The following is a 16,731-nucleotide window of genomic DNA, read 5'->3' as shown; positions in this document are numbered from 1 at the left end:
CAAACAGTCGTATAAACATTGAGTAAAAATAAAAAATGATCAGACTTAGGTACCAAATCCAAAGCCAACAACAGGATCAATATCCAATATATAACAAGCTAGGCACAGAGAGGACCACTTATACTAGCAGCCCAGGGGCAGTGGAGGAGGATATGGGATGCATGCTGGGAACGGGAGGAGAGGGAGGACAACATTGGTGGTGGGAATGCCTCTGATTCAATGTCACTATGTATCTAAAATATTACTGTTAAAGATATGTGATTCACTTTGGTGAAAATAAAAATTATTATTAAAAAAAGAAAAAAATTAAGAAGAATGGTTCAGTTGAAATCAAACTGTCAAATCAAATCATCAATTTAAACTATTAAGCAATTATTGTAACTTTTATGTCAAATTGGCATATGGTACTTAATTATTAGGCAGAAACTTTTGTAACAAAGAGCTGATGAATCTACTAAGATCTACTTAATAAATGTCAGAGATTGGAGACATGGTTTTAGTTAGAATTTTAGAAAATCTGGGGCCAGAGAGGTAGCATGGAGGTAGGGCATTTGCCTTGTATGCAGAAGGACAGTGGTTCAAATTCTAGCATCCCATATGGTCCCCCACTCCTGCCAGGAGTGATTTCTGAGTATAGAGCCATGAGTAACCCCTGAGCACTGCCAGGTGTGACCCCCTAAAATTTTTTGAAAATCAATGAAATAAATAATATTCATTTCTTCTAATTTTGCCCTTTGAAGTTGCATGAGAGTCCATAAACTATACAAAATAAAAATATTCCCCTCAATATCTAGAATTAGAAAATGACAACCCAAATGCCCAAAACAGATGAGTAAAGAAAGAAAATGTGGTATATCTACACAATCAAATACTATAAAGCTATTAGGAAAAACAAAGTCATGAAACTTACTTATACAGTGATGGATATGGAGAAAATCATAATGAGTAAAATGAGTCAAAGGGAGAGAGATAAACATAAAATAATATCACTCATTTATGGGATTTAATAAAAATAAAAGAAAATATTTAATAATATACAGAGGCAATATAGATGAGGCCAAGATGGACTAGTCCATAAAGAAGCTTGCCACAAAAAGTGGCAAGTTAAGGTAGAGTGCAGTGAGGGTAGAGATAGCTAGAATTAGTCACTCTGGACAAGAACTGGGTTTTAAAAAGGGATAAAATGATATGCATGGTACCCTTAGATTAACAACAGTGCAAACCAGTGACTAAAAAGCAGTAAGAGTGAAAGAGAGAGGAGTAAAAAGTCTGCCCCAAAGGCAGGAAGGGTGAGGGAGGAGAGAAACTCGGAATTTTGATGGTGAGAAATATACACTGGTGAAGGGTTGTGTTTATTGTATTACTCAGTCTTAATCAGGAACAATTTTGTAACAACGTTTAAATAAAGTAATTAAATTAAAAATAAAAAGATGAATGAGAAAAAAAGAAAATGAATGCCTTCCCTTAGAGTTAATATATTACTTAACCATTGTATATGATTTAAAGTACATGCCTAGCAGTTAATATTACTCCTGTGCCCACCATATTTAATACCAAACTCAATTACTTTGTTCATTCATTTGTTTGTAGCATATCACACATTCAGATCCCACTGCCTATTTACTCTTTATTTATATATTCTTTAAAAAATATCACCTATTATTCTCAGCACATCCAATGTAGCTTTATCATGTTATTACATGATATTTAATCTTCTGCATATGTCCCTTTTGTAATATGACTCAAATTCTTTTATGTGCTGTATTAGACAATCTTGCTTTTTCCAATGTACAAATAAATTCTGAGCCCAAAGTATGCCCAAATAGGTAGGTTTAATTTGTTCATCCTTTACATCCATTTTAAAATACCTATAATATTTTAAAATATTCTTTTAATATTTTAGTTTAGAAATACAGTTACAAATTAAGAGATAAAGTATTTGATTTGAATCTTGAAATATTCAATAAAATTAACAATAATATGTTGATTTCTTTATTAGAATTTTAAATTGAATATGATATTCATATGGAATACATGTCAAATTTTAGATAGAAGTTTCTCAAAGCTTGTTATTTTGTTTTTTCCTTCTAACTTGTATATTAGAAACTTTTTATTGTTGTATATTAGGAGTTTTCTATTTCTCTGCTTATCTATTCATTAAGTTTAAAACCAATAACCTCAAAATTATTTCGCACAAACAGGTAAATGTATAGAAAAAAATGAAAATATAGTTATTTGATTTTATCCATCAATTTTCTAAAAAAAATATACTTTTCACTTTAGGTAGAAATGCCTATCAGCAAATTTTCTCATCTTCATCACTATAAAATTTCAACTATATAGTAATTAGTGTCATTTGTTAAAGTTATCCAAAGAATGTGAAACTTCTCGTCCACTTTCTTTGTCTACCTGACTCAAACATGAAGATATCTAGATACCAAGCACATTTTAACATGATTTTTGTGACTGATATTAAAAAGCCAATGTAGAATTCTGCTGTACTTATGTATTAACTGGCTGATCTTTAATGCAATTCAAAATAGCTTTTATTAGCTTTGACTGTAATTGCAGCATTTTAGAAAATGTTTTCAATCCTGGAGAAATTAACTCCCTCGTTCTGAATATGTAAAATTATTTCTGAAATGAATCTTATTTTTATTTAATCCCTGTTTTAATTTTGCAGTTGTTTAAATTTTTAAATAGAGTTGTTTACCAGAGCCAGAGTGGGATTTCTGGTGTGTGACCTAAAACATGACAGATATTCTGGAGCTTCTTTTCTTCTCTCCTGTGGCCTGGACATTGATCCTCTTTGCCCATCTTTTCCTGTGGCCCTTTTTCAGAGGTGAGTTCTCCAACCCACAAAGAGTGGGTCTGATTTCAGCTTTGTGACCTGAAACACATAAGACATAAAACTGTAGTAGTCATATTAATATCAGATGACACAAACTTTAGACTCAGAAAAATTATAAGGGACAAATATGGACACTTTGTACTAATCAAAGGATATGTAAAACAGAAAAAAATAACACTTTTAAACATAAATACACACAATGAGGGACTAGCAAAACATTTAATACAATTGTTGACAAATCTGAAAGAAGATATCAATAGCAATGCAATAATAGTGGGAGACCACAACATTGCCTTGATAGGTCACCCCTTGATAAGTCAACCAGGCTGAAACCCAACAAGAATGAAAAAGCTCTGAAAAGAAATATGGAAAAAAGTGGACTAGTGGATATTTATAGGACACTCCCTTCCCAGAAAACTGGATAAACATTCTTCTCCAATGCACATGAGTCATTCTTCAGGATAGATCACATGCTGACCCTTAAACATATCTCCATAAATTCAAGAGGATAGAAATTGTACAGACTACCTTCTCAGATTAAAAGGCACTGAAATTAGAAGTGAGCTACAAAGGGACACAGAAGAAAAACTTTAATACCTAGAAATTAAGCAGCTTACTACTGAACATCAGTGGGTCAGAGATGAAATCATAGAGGAAACCAAAACAATCAGTGCTGGTGGGGATGTGGAGAGAAAGTATCTCTCATTCACTGCTGCTGGGAATGTCTTCTAGTCCAGCCCTTATGGGGAAACAATACGAAGATTACTCAAAAAGATGGAAATTGAGCTCTCATCTATACCACTCCTAGGGATATTCCCTAGGAACACAAAAATACAATATAAAAATCCCTTCCTCACACTAATATTCATTGCAGCACTATTCACAATAGCCAGACCTTGGAAACATACAAGATGCCCTTCAACAGATGAAAGGCTAAAGAAACTGTGGTACATATACAAAATGGAATATTATGCATCTGCCAAGAGAGATGAATTCATGAAATTTTCCTATACTTGGGTGTACATGAAATATATTATGCTGAGCAAAATAAGTCAGAGTGAGAGAGATAGACACATAATAATCTCATTCATCTATGGATTTTAAGAAAAATAAAAGACATTATTGTAATGATGCCCAGAGACAATAGAAGTGAGGGATGGAAGGACTGGCTCAGGGTGGTAAGAGATATAACTACACTGACAATTATCATAACAATGTTAATGAGAGAGAGAAGTAAAATGCCTGTTTCAAAGGCATGGGGAGGAAGTTGGGAGGGTATTGGTGAGGGGAATGTTACACTGGTGAAGGGGAGCAATACTTACATGACTGAAACCCAACTATAATCATGTCTGTAATCAAGGTACATAAAAAAGGGTTTTTTCTTCATTTATTTGTTCTACACCCAGTAATGCTCAGGGGTTACTCCTTGGTATGTGCTCAGAAATAGCTCCTGGCTTGGGGGAATTTATGGGACACCAGAATCAAACCAGGTCCACCCTTAGTCTGCCAAGTGCAAGGCAAAAGCCATACCACTGTGCTATCGCTCTGGCCCTATATAAAGATATTATTTAAAAGTAAATAAATAAAAACAAAAAGACCAAAAAAATTAAAAAATAATATAATAAAATTTTAAATTAAAAAGATGCTTAAAAAGTTTGGATTAAGGTGCTTTTGATATTGTATACTTACTAATAATCTTAAGATGCCCATTATTTCTATTTTTTATATTTAACTATGTAGACATACTACAAACATGCTGCTTATTAGTACAAAAATTTTTAATAAGTTACTTTCTTTGATTAAATATTTTAATATCAGTAACAAAAATATATGATGGACTATATTGGTTTGTGCGGGGTCCTGAAGCCCCCCAGGGGGGGCCCGGCCAGCAGGAATTAGCTGGGAAGACTTCTCAGACAACCGCACTCCTATTTTGCTGGGTAGAAGCACAACCACACTGTAAAAAATCTGAGAGAGGTTAATAATAAAGACCCAAGGCAATGTCTCACTGCTCAAGGGCCACTTTATTTGGCTACAGCTCCTTCTTATATAGAGAAGGAGAAGGGGGCAGTACAAGGGTGATGTCAATCACACTTTTGGCATGAAAATTACTTCATTATTCCAAATAAGGCAAGTGGGCAATACTTCTTGCAGTATCCATGGAAACATCTTGTGACCTTCTAGCTGCATTCCTAATTGCTTGACTATCAGGAGGTGGTGCAAGATGTGCTTGCCTCAGTGATCTTGAACAGACAATGTAGCATATACACAATAATGAATGTCTTGTAAACTCAGGGATATGGTTAAGGGAGTAAGGCCTCTTTTCTGGGAATGGTACTGGGCTGTGTTGCTCTCCTCCGGGCTAAAAGATTAATTATACTTTGCAGCTGCATTTTCCTTTCTCTTTGGCCCAAGAACTTACAGCAAGACTGCATGTAGCCTTTAGGTGAAAGGCTGGATTATGGCAGAAAGAATAGCAAAATGGCCTCAAACAAGTCAGTCCCCAACATCTCCCCCTTTCTCTTCTAATAAAAGAAGGAAAGTCGTGAGCGGGTGGAAGAACCGTGTCTTAGGCTACAAGGTTTGACCAGGTCGGACACGGCCAAAGCCGCATTTAAAAGGTGGCTACAAGCGCCGTGGGTGTGCACAGAGATCCGAATTATGTGTTGTAGCCTTTTAGGGCCGTGTCCTAACTGGGACCTTGCTAATCCCGTCGTAGGTATCTCCATAGCCGAGAGCACAAGTACCGGAGCGAGCTCCGTTTGTTAGCTATGCGCTTTATCTCCTGAAAACTTAGTGGCTGGAAGGGCGGCTTGGTGACAATAGCCAAGTTTTCACAGGAGTCACGTTGGGTTAACTGTTGGTAGTGAACTTGAACAGAGGTTTTTGCCGTCTCATTTACTTGGTTTTTAACAAGGGCAGTAAGTTTGCGGAAAGCCCATGGGTCAAAGGAAAGGAGCAGCATGAGGCTAATAAGAGGGCCCAAAATAGTGGACAGTAATGTATGTATCCAAGGAGAAGAGAAAAACCATCTCTGTTACCAACCTTGTTTTTGGTCAAAACGTTTCTGGAACTCCTTCATACCGTTACCAATACGTAGAACACTATCCCTAACTAATCCAGATTTGTCTTTAAATACACAGCATAGTTCTTTAAGGGCCACACAGACTCCCCCTTCCTATATAAGGGCAAAATATAAAGTACGACGATTTTGAAGAACTACATCAGCAAGGGAACTAACAGTATCGTAGGGGTTGAGGAGAGAAGCTAAGCTAACAGCGTTTATAATATGGTTTTGTGAGGGCTAGAGCAGAGGCATTTATAATATTTAAAATAACTTGAGAGGAGAAGGATGGGCTAGAAGGCAGAGTTCGTAGCTTACAACTTGCTTAATAGTGAGTTGATGACGCTGAGGCTGAACTTTTCAGAGAAGAAGTTCAGAGTCAGTGGTGTAGATAGGAGGTTTAAACGTTGTGATGCTTTTATAAAACGGCGAAACCGGTGAATTGCAGATTTAACAGTGTTCATAGCTGGTGTTGGAGAGCGCTTGGGCAGAGGCATTGACTATTTGCAGGATGAGGTTCAAGGTGGAAACCGGACCAACAGGTTTGATGGTTAATGTAGGCTTTAACAAAGCTAAAACATAATAATTATGATAAGCAAGAAACATTTTAGTAACAATATGGGGAGAAAATGCAGTGGAATAAACAAAATAAGTGGAGTTGGGGGCTTCAATGAAGATGGAAGAGTTGTTAACAATAATGGTTTGATTGCAAATGTGTGATTGTTGAACAGGGGGGCACATATATGGTTTGAGTAAGCAAAGTTCCACGACCGTGACTTGTTTGCAATGGAGGTTGTTGGTGGCAATGGTGGGCATCAAGGCAGCTAGGCAGAGTGCTCAATTCAGCATTGTCAAAGGTGGAGTCAGTTAGAAACAGGTTTGCAGGAATGGCGGCTAGCAGGAGGTTTATAAGAAAACAGCTTGGCAGGAGGCAAAATGGTTACTTCATATAAAAATTAAGAATTTGCAGAAAACATTAGCAATTTACATTACACTAGTTATTTTTGAATACCACGGGAATGTTATTTGACCTCTGTTAGACTTTGGCATAAAAGAAAATTTATAATTAACAATTGCTAATTAAAAAAATTTTTTTAAACTGAATATAAAGGATTTTTCTTAAACTTCTAGTTATTATGTTAAAGCTGGATGCTATTTTTTAGCCATAAATACATATTCTATAGGCTTGAACTTACACATAGCAGGAAAGCCAGGTGACTGCAAAGTCCAGAAATTCTCCAGGGAAAAGTTATCCCCGATGGCCATTGAGAAATCTGGGGTTTGCCATTCTCCACACCCTCCGCCATGTTCTTAGAAGGACAAAGCTAGCTTAATACATAATTTTTAACACATGATTTTTAGTTGTAAGATGCCAGTCTGTGAACTGACCAGACTGAACCAGGTTGAAAAAATTAATTGAAATTTAAAAAATGGATAAGGCTTTAAAAATTGTATTATTATAAAATGTAGAGATAACAAATAAACAGACAAAACAAAACAACACTAAACACAACATTTTACACTTGTGGCCACTTTCATTCATCACAACAGACACATAAACAGACAAAAGGATTGATTTAAGACTTATTTATAAAAAATTGACAAGCGCTTTTAAATATTTAGCTAACATGTTTGTGAGAAGAAGAGAAAAAAAAATTTTGTAGAAAAACTTTTTTAGTGTTGAGAAGTACTTAATGTAGATGGAGTGGAACTTTGCTGAAAATAAATTTTAAGGTTTAGATTTAACACAAAACATTTTTAAAACAACTTTAATTTGAAGTTTAAAACATTAAGTAAAATGGTTAATGAGCACTGTAGAAGGAGTCTCTACTTGGAAGTATGAAATGATTTGCTGTAAATGAATAGGTTTTCTTTAAATTGGTTTTGCAGTAGAACAGTAAGACAGCTGCAATAAAGTGTTAAAATTTTTATGATTAAACACAATAGCATGAACTATGATTATTAAAGGTATAAAAACTGATTTTAAAAAAACAAACAACTGTTTTTACTATGAAGACTTTATGGGAATAATTTGTAAAAAATATTATATACTAAATTAACTAAATGCTTAGATTATTATAAAATATAGTTAAAGACATCTGATACATTTACACACTTAGAACTTAAGACTAAAATTATATTTAATACTAGTTAATTTGCTTATAAAGTTTAGTTACTTTTATATATTCTTATAAAATTATATATAATATATTTTTTCATTTATATTATTTTTTCACTGCGACACAAATATACAGATTTGTATAATGTGCTGATATTTTGAATGCACTTAAAATAATAGTTCTTTCAATGCAGAAATAAAGAACAACCATTGCTGTAGCACAAAGTTAAAACTAAGGGTACTATAAAGCACACCTAGGTGTTCACTGTGCATTAAATTAACTATATTGTTTAAAAAGGCTAACCACATTATTTTTCACATAATTTTGTAAATACTTTAAAAATTAAAATAAAACTTTTAATAGAAATATAAGATTTAAATTTAACACTTTTGTGTTCGTTTGGATTTTAAAACACAAAGAAGTTTTTCTTTTACCAACATTTTGTTATCTGTAAAGTGACAGAATTATGACCTTGCTCTAAAATTTTCTGAGAGGCATGGAAAAAAAAAGTTTATTGCCCTTATTTTCATGTTGCTTTTTAATGTTTTAATAATTACTTTACACCACTTAATGCACTAAACCTAATAACACATATTTGACAAAGTGTAGGGCTGACAAGGTGAAGCAGAGTTTTTTACTGATAACTCGGGGAGGGGCTAGCACAGTTAACAGCAGGAAGGCTAGAGGCAAATTATTTACAGTCCGCAGGGTGTAATGATATATAGGAAAAAAAAAGCAATCTTTTAAGATTAATTACTAATTTATTGGAATTAGAGGGAATGGCAACCGAAGAGGGGAGTCTGGGTTGCAAAAGTACCATGGGGATCATGGTTTTATTAATTGATTTGAGAATATGCAAGAGATGCCACTTTTCAGATTTATTTTGAATAACAAAGATTGGGTATTTCAAGGTGAATTGGAAGGCTTAAAGTGGGAGTGGCAGGGCTTGAGCTGGCTGTTTTCCAAGGCTGGCAGGAAAGAGGCTGAAGGAGGCTGAGGGCTAGTTTGAACAAAATGTACTGAGAAAAGGGTACATTAGGCTCAGAAGTTTTAACAGCAAAGTGTAGATATCGCAAGGTTTTATGGCTTAGCAGATGATACTTTGTAATTATCCTGCTCACTGTGCCCTTAGAATTTTTTGTAGGCACTGCAGCAGTTTCTGTTTTATGGCACTTAGCCTGACTTTTATTAGTTTGTTCCTTTGAATTCTCAAGATGGGGGGCCTGGCCGTGGAATTCAGTGGGCAGAGGACAGACAACTATAGATTTAGGAGGGGGGGGGGAAACGCCTGAAGGGCAGAAACTTGTGAATCAAGAGAAGCAGCCTGTTTTTGAAGGCTTAAGATTTGTTTAAGATTTTCAATTTGGCCAAGTAGTTTCATTTCTATAGCTTTAAGAGGGGGAGCGGTGAGAGGAGGGAATCTGCCATGGTTAGGGACTGAGCGTCTTGGGCATTTAGAATTTTTCCCCTGGGGTGCGGGGGATCAGTGGGAGGCGTTTGAGAAGGTAGCTGCGGAGGCTGCTGAGCAGGCGGGGAGGGGGGGGTGGGAAGACTTTCTCCATTAATTGTGGTGAGTTGGGAACTCAAGTCAGAAAAGGGGGGGGGGGAAGAAAGCAGCAACAGTTTGTTGCCGCGTGTGGGGGAGCTGCTGGAATGCTGGCTCTGGGGAGCGACTTCCAGGCATAGAGGGCAGCAAGAGCCATGACTTGTTTGAGGCCATTTTGCTATTCTTTCTGCCATAATCCAGCCTTTCACCTAAAGGCTACATGCAGTCTTGCTGTAAGTTCTTGGGCCAAAGAGAAAAGAAAATGCAGCTGCAAAGTATAATTAATCTTTTAGCCCGGAGGAGAGCAACACAGCCCAGTACCATTCCCAGAAAAGAGGCCTTACTCCCTTAACCATATCCCTGAGTTTACAAGACATTCATTATTGTGTATATGCTACATTGTCTGTTCAAGATCACTGAGGCAAGCACATCTTGCACCACCTCCTGATAGTCAAGCAATTAGGAATGCAGCTAGAAGGTCACAAGATGTTTCCATGGATACTGCAAGAAGTATTGCCCACTTGCCTTATTTGGAATAATGAAGTAATTTTCATGCCAAAAGTGTGATTGACATCACCCTTGTACTGCCCCCTTCTCCTTCTCTATATAAGAAGGAGCTGTAGCCAAATAAAGTGGCCCTTGAGCAGTGAGACATTGCCTTGGGTCTTTATTATTAACCTCTCTCAGATTTTTTACAGTGTGGTTGTGCTTCTACCCAGCAAAATAGGAGTGCGGTTGTCTGAGAAGTCTTCCCAGCTAATTCCTGCTGGCCGGGCCCCCCTGGGGGGCTTCAGGACCCCGCATTTTGGCGCCCAACGTGGGGCACGAACCCACGACCCTGAGATTAAGAGTCTCATGCTCTACCGACTGAGCTAGCCGGGCTAAAAGATTAATTATACTTTGCAGCTGCATTTTCCTTTCTCTTTGGCCCAAGAACTTACAGCAAGACTGCATGTAGCCTTTAGGTGAAAGGCTGGATTATGGCAGAAAGAATAGCAAAATGGCCTCAAACAAGTCAGTCCCCAACAGGTTTGTATTTTATTTGAATATAAAGATTTTGAAATGAAGAGCAAAACAGCGTAGAGAGGGGCCAGAGCAATGGTGCAAGTAGTAGAGTGTTTGCCTTGGACGTGCTAACCTACTATGGACCCCCAGCATCCTATATGAACCCCAAGCCAGGAGCAATTCCTAAGTGCATAGCCAGGAATAACCACTTAGTGTCACCGGTTGTGGCCAAAAATATACAAACAATAAATAAAAACAACCTTGAAAAATATACATGCTGAGATATATAGGTATATATTTTGGGGGATTTGCTGTGCATGCAAAAAAGGCTGAGTGCAAACTTGCATGCAGGATGCCCAGATTCTGTCAATACATGTTCCCTTAGCACCTATGGTGAAACCTTTGAGCACAAGGTTTAGAATCCTGTCCCTAATAACAAGATTGGGTATGGCCCCTAAAAGAAGCAAAGCTAACAAACACAGTGTTTTATTATAATTTTGTTTAATTTGGTCCAATTAAGATAGCAATTGCTCTGCATTCAATTCTAATCCTTTTGTTTATTTGCAACATTGTTTACATATATGTCAAATGTGTCTTCTATGATGAAAGGCACTCTTTTCCCCAAATCAAGATATTGTCTTAGTTTCTTTTATCCCACACTTTCCATCTTTTTCAGGAAAACAACAGAAATCATAGCACTCATAGCTTCTCAATCATAATTTTATTTTTTTTGTTATGTTTTGGGGCCACACCTGGTGATTTTCAGGAGTTACTCCAACATGCTCAGAAATCGCTCCTGGCTTGGGGGACCATATAGGACCCCAGGGATTAAACCCAAGTCTGTCCTGGGTCAGCCACGTACAAGGCAAACACCCTACCGCTACGCTATCGCCCCAGCCTCATAAATCTTTCTAATATCTTGTATTATATTTGCTTGCATCTCTACTCATAAAAGAGATTTAAAAAATGAGTATTTAAGAAAAATTTAGAGAAGAATGATTTGTTATGTTAACCTTTCTAGTTCCAAATCTGCTTTGGAATTAAATTACAGAGAATTGGTCATGTATAAATTTAGGCATACAATGCCTTTCTCTATGAAGGCTCTGTTCTCTAATAATATATGTTCCTTTGTATGGTGTTTAAGTGGCTTGCTTAGAAGTTCTTCAGAACCTGCTACTTCTTAGAAATTATAGGCTAGTAATAGCCCTCACTGAAGTAGTCATTTGCTACATAATGATTTGTGCAACCATATTTGGGAAATCACTAAAGAAAGGAAGTGCGAAATTATTAGTGAAGAAGAATAAAAGAGAATAAGATTTAGCAAAATGAAATGTTCTTGAAACATTGAAGCAGGGAAGAAAGACAGTTTTGAAATAGTTTTCAGGAGAAAACAAAATTAATCATGATAAATACAAGCATTAAAAGTTTAAATATTCTGATTATGTTAAAAATAAGAAAATAAATTTACTTATTTGGAAACAGTATAAATATAATAGTTACAAAAACATCAGATACAGACCATTTCTCAAACATAAAATTTGATTTCTACCTCAATTTAAGTTGCAAATATTTACTTTTCTTTATTCTATTTGCCAATATTTACTTTTTGTTGAATGCATTTCATAGTTGAAGTCTATTACTGTTAGTAGAACATTTTACATTTGTAAAAAAAAAAAAAATAGAGGCAAAGCCATGAATGTGGAGTCAGGAGTCAGTGCACAACTCTCTGAAACTTTGAGAAAAACATGAAGAGAATATTTTTATCCTTTATAAAGCCAAGCTGACTTTCATGAACAGCAGACATAAAGAGGAAGGCTTTATTAATGTAGTAAAAGGTGGACAAGACTTAGGAGTGGCTAAACGCACTTAGGAGTAGATAAACGCAAGAAATGTGAAAAACTGTTGAGAGAGTAAGAACAGAGAAATTAGTGAAATAGCATGCAGAGAGCAATGTAAGTGTTAAGATAAATAACTAGAGTTTGAGGAGCTATTGAAGGAGCTTGCCAAATATTAGAGAATTAATTAACATATACTTTGGGAATAGTTTGTTTACAAAATTATTTATAATTATATTTATTGCTCAGGGTATTTATTATTTAATCCCAAGGCTTAAATGGTGACTTTTGGTCACGATTCCCATCATTACATGGCTAATATTTATTGTTATATTATTAATAAACATTTTTCAGGATATAGAATATTCTGTGATAGTATTTTGTACAGGGATGAAGGATGAATAAATCATAAACAATGTTGTGACATTCCAGGAAAAATTCTTAGTCTGAGGAATTGGAAAACCTATGTTTCCTATTGCTTCATAGAATTATCACAAATTTAGCAGCTTAAAGTAACTTAAATTTATCATCTCAGTTTCCACAGGTCAGGAGTTCAAGCACAGGTTAATTGGGTTTTCTGCTCAGAAAGTTATAAGAGCAAAATCAAGATGTCAATTGGCTCTGCGAGGTAATTTATTGCTCAGGGTTCTTTTCCAGTCTCACTCAGATTGCTGACAGAATTCATTTTCTTGTGGTTGTAGAACTAAGGTTTCCTATGTTTGCTTGCAAAGGTAATTTGCAGTGTGACTGCTTCCTTTCAGGTCAAGGAGAAGTCTATGCCACTTTAGTTTCTCCTAAGGAATAGTCTAGATAAATCATTTACAGTCAGGATAATATTTCTTTGGATTAATACAAAGTCAACCAATTAATAAACTAATTGTTAGGAGATAGCCTATAAAATTCCATTTTCACCCAAGAATAGTCAATATTCTTGAATCTTGAAGAAATAAAAATATTCAGACATCCAAGTCATTGTGGATATATGGGTTCTGTATATCACAGGAACGTTTCTCTGAGGAAACAGTAGGCAACCTGTGAGCTAAAAATAGAATAAAGTTATAAAACAAAAATTTTACACACATTAATTTTAAACTTAAAATACCAGCATGTATACAGACTATAGTTAGTAAAGACCACAGGGAATCTAGGATACATGGAAAAATCAATCTATAGTTTCCTAAATATGGAATGACTGAGCAGCATATTTCATCTTCTGCTTTTAAATCACAATTTCAAGGATCAAGCTCTATATTACATTAAATTTCACATTCTTGATGCATTAGAAGCTAAACTTCCTTCAATTTTATTAACTTCCCTTTTCCTCAGAGTTATAATGTGACTTCTTAGTAGAAGCATAATAGTAATTAAGTAATAGTAATGAAATAACAAAATTAAGTTTGTATTATGTAAAATCAGATGATATCCATCACATATCACACTATACTGAAATTGTTCATTTTGCTTTCACTAGCAAATATAAGATACATACTAATTTCTAATTTACACTAAGTAAGAGATGCTTAATGTAAAATGAAGAATATTATGACAACAAGAATAATGAGAATGAGTAAGCTAGGAAAATATTAAAGCTGAGACATGACGCCACTTTTTGCTTACTCATTTTAGTTCATTTTAGCAGTAATTTGGATCATGAACAAAGTTTCTTCACCATACTTCTAACAATCAATACAGCTGTATTTAATTCTGTTTATGCCCAGGGAAGAGTTATATGCATGGATAAATTCTATAGCTAAAGGTCTACTTCATTGGTATGCATTGTAATAAGTAAAATGCTTTATAACTGAATGCACTTAATACTGTGCATAGGTCTTTTGTTAAACACACCGAAAAGGCTAAACTTTTGCTAAAGAAATTCAATATTTAGAACTTGAGGCTATGACTTTAAGTGTATCATAGGCCACTCTCTCCTCTGAGTAAGCTTTATTCTTTTACCTAAACAATAAATGAGTAGGAGGAATTTTTGTTTTTATACTGGTTTGAAAGCAACATAATGATTGTTAAATTAACATTTAAGAAATATTTCTTTTTTTTTTTTTTTTGGTTTTTGGGCCACACCCGGCTGTGCTCAGGGGTTACTCCTGGCTGTCTGCTCAGAAATTGACCCTGGCAGGCACGGGGGACCATATGGGACACCGGGATTCGAACCAACCACCTTTGGTCCTGGATAGGCTGCTTGCAAGGCAAACACCGCTGTACTATCTTTCCGGGCCCTAAGAAATATTTCTAATGAAGCATACTCTCCTAGAAAATTTTTTCTATACCTTTTTATTAGCATTTAGAGCTAAAGTGCTTCTAAAAGTAAGAACTTTTGATAATTAGATTTAGAGCCTGTAATAGTAGGAAACTAGGTCAATATTTGTCAGCCAGTGAATACTTGTCCTATGATCACAGCTTATATAGTCTATTTAAAGTAAACTACTCATGATATAATGCAAAAATAATACATTAAGAGTAGCTAATTAAACTCCAGATAAGAGGCTATATACCAAATATTTAATAATCTAGGTGAATGTGACTTATGAAGTATACTTATAATACTGACATATAATATCAACCTATAGTCTACTTCAAGAAAGATGAAATGTTGTCTTTGTTAGATATTTTCTGTATTTCGTTTTGTATTAATTTTATAAATTTCTTACTTAAATATTATGAATGTGGTGACATCAAACAACAATAAAAGAGGAGAATTTTAAACTTCAAGTTTAAAATGTACTTTAGTAGTATATATTTTCATTAGAAAAATCAAAAGAGTTCTTCCATGCTGTTTTCACATTCAAGTCAAGTTGACTTCAACACTTCTTATATCATAGTTATATAATTCTTGTCTCTATCTCTGCCTGTATTGTGTCTTCAAACAGCCTTTTTTAAGGGTGATAAGTCTTTAAATTTAGGAATAAGTGTATTCACTCTCCTCATATAACCTTATAATTCTTACTTAATTTCATCTGCCTTGGCTCTATTTGTAATAAGAGGTTTTTAACTTGAATCTAACTACAAACTTTATATGAGAAATTTCTCTTTTACAATTAAAGCAATTGGATATAATTACTTTATGATTTTATTTAGAGGTAAAATTAAAATACATGCCTAAAATTTAATTAGAAGTAAAGTTTAGTGAGGCTAGACAGATAGCACAAATTACTAAAATAGAGACTATAGAAGATAGATTAACTAATAAACAGTGGAGTTTCACTTAGTTTTTATCTGTTTCTTTGCTAGAAGGGAGGGTCAGTTTCTCCTGAGTGAGGACTTCTGGTAACCCTTGCTATGTAAAGTTTTAATAACACCGGTACAGAATTTAAAAGGCTTTTAAGTTTAACACATTTTAATGTTTAACTTTATTATATTTTCAAGATATAGAATTAGGATTATAGGTGTGTATTTATTTCACTCTATACATTGTATATTTTATATTATAGATGATTGTGTAGGGCCTTGTAGTTAAATTCATTCCATTTATTTATTTTTGCATTAATTGTTTTCAGTATAATATTCATATCTTTGTTTTTTCTAAAAATTTTAGTTTTAGATAACATCATTAAGTCTCAGTTTATTTCTTTGTGATGTTACTTTGAAATGAAGTGGAATAAGATGCTTTATAACACATGGATATGTATGATAAATATATATCTACTATAACATTTTAAAAAATCATACTTTGATTTATTTTTTTCTTTTCAATGATTTTCTTTCTTGTGAAACAAGATAGTTTTTTTTTGAAAGTTCCTTGGAAAGATGTGAAGGTACAGAAAGAAGTATGTGTTCATGAAAGAACATAGGTTTCTCCAGAATTGTGGAAACAGAGACAGGCATTAAAGATACACCTTCAGGAGTGAAAAGGGGTTTAAAAAGCAAACCGCAATAATTTGCTTTTAAAGATAATTTTGGTTATGTCTTGGATATTTTACAGGATGACTAGATTGACCATTATTCTGGCCTGACATAATAATAAGTTAATATAATGTGTACTCATTAAATTATAATTAATCTTGAAAATAATAGCAACAGTATGCTAACAACAGAATTAATTTGCAATTTAGTATAAAAACACTATCACTTATTTAGGTTAGAAGTCCAAGAAACTCTACACAGTATCTTTCTATACTGCTTTATACTTAGCATCTTTACTAATAAGCATGTTTACATAATAATATGTAGCAATAATCAGGAAATATTTGAAAGATTTGATTTTATACAGACCTGTTAAAATATAAAGTACCTATTAAGAAGGAAAATAAGATTTCCATTTTTAACTCAGAAACATTAATTATGTCAGCATTTTTAAA

General features: G+C 34.5%; 2 non-coding genes across 2 annotated transcripts; both read right to left on the bottom strand.

Annotated features, from left to right (window-relative positions):
• Positions 1-8,177: 8,177 nt before the first annotated feature.
• On the bottom strand, positions 8,178-8,307 carry LOC126030832 (small nucleolar RNA SNORA22). Its single transcript, XR_007503189.1, has one exon. It is a non-coding gene; the product is annotated as a small nucleolar RNA SNORA22 (small nucleolar RNA).
• Positions 8,308-10,390: 2,083 nt separating this feature from the next.
• On the bottom strand, positions 10,391-10,463 carry TRNAK-CUU (transfer RNA lysine (anticodon CUU)). Its single transcript has one exon. It is a non-coding gene; the product is annotated as a tRNA-Lys (tRNA).
• Positions 10,464-16,731: the final 6,268 nt, after the last annotated feature.

This window comes from Suncus etruscus, chromosome 1, assembly GCF_024139225.1.
Source record: "Suncus etruscus isolate mSunEtr1 chromosome 1, mSunEtr1.pri.cur, whole genome shotgun sequence".
In the NCBI taxonomy this organism is placed as follows: domain Eukaryota; kingdom Metazoa; phylum Chordata; class Mammalia; order Eulipotyphla; family Soricidae; genus Suncus; species Suncus etruscus.
The sequence above is the reverse complement of the archived record's forward strand: the minus strand, read 5'-3'. Positions and strand labels throughout refer to the sequence as shown.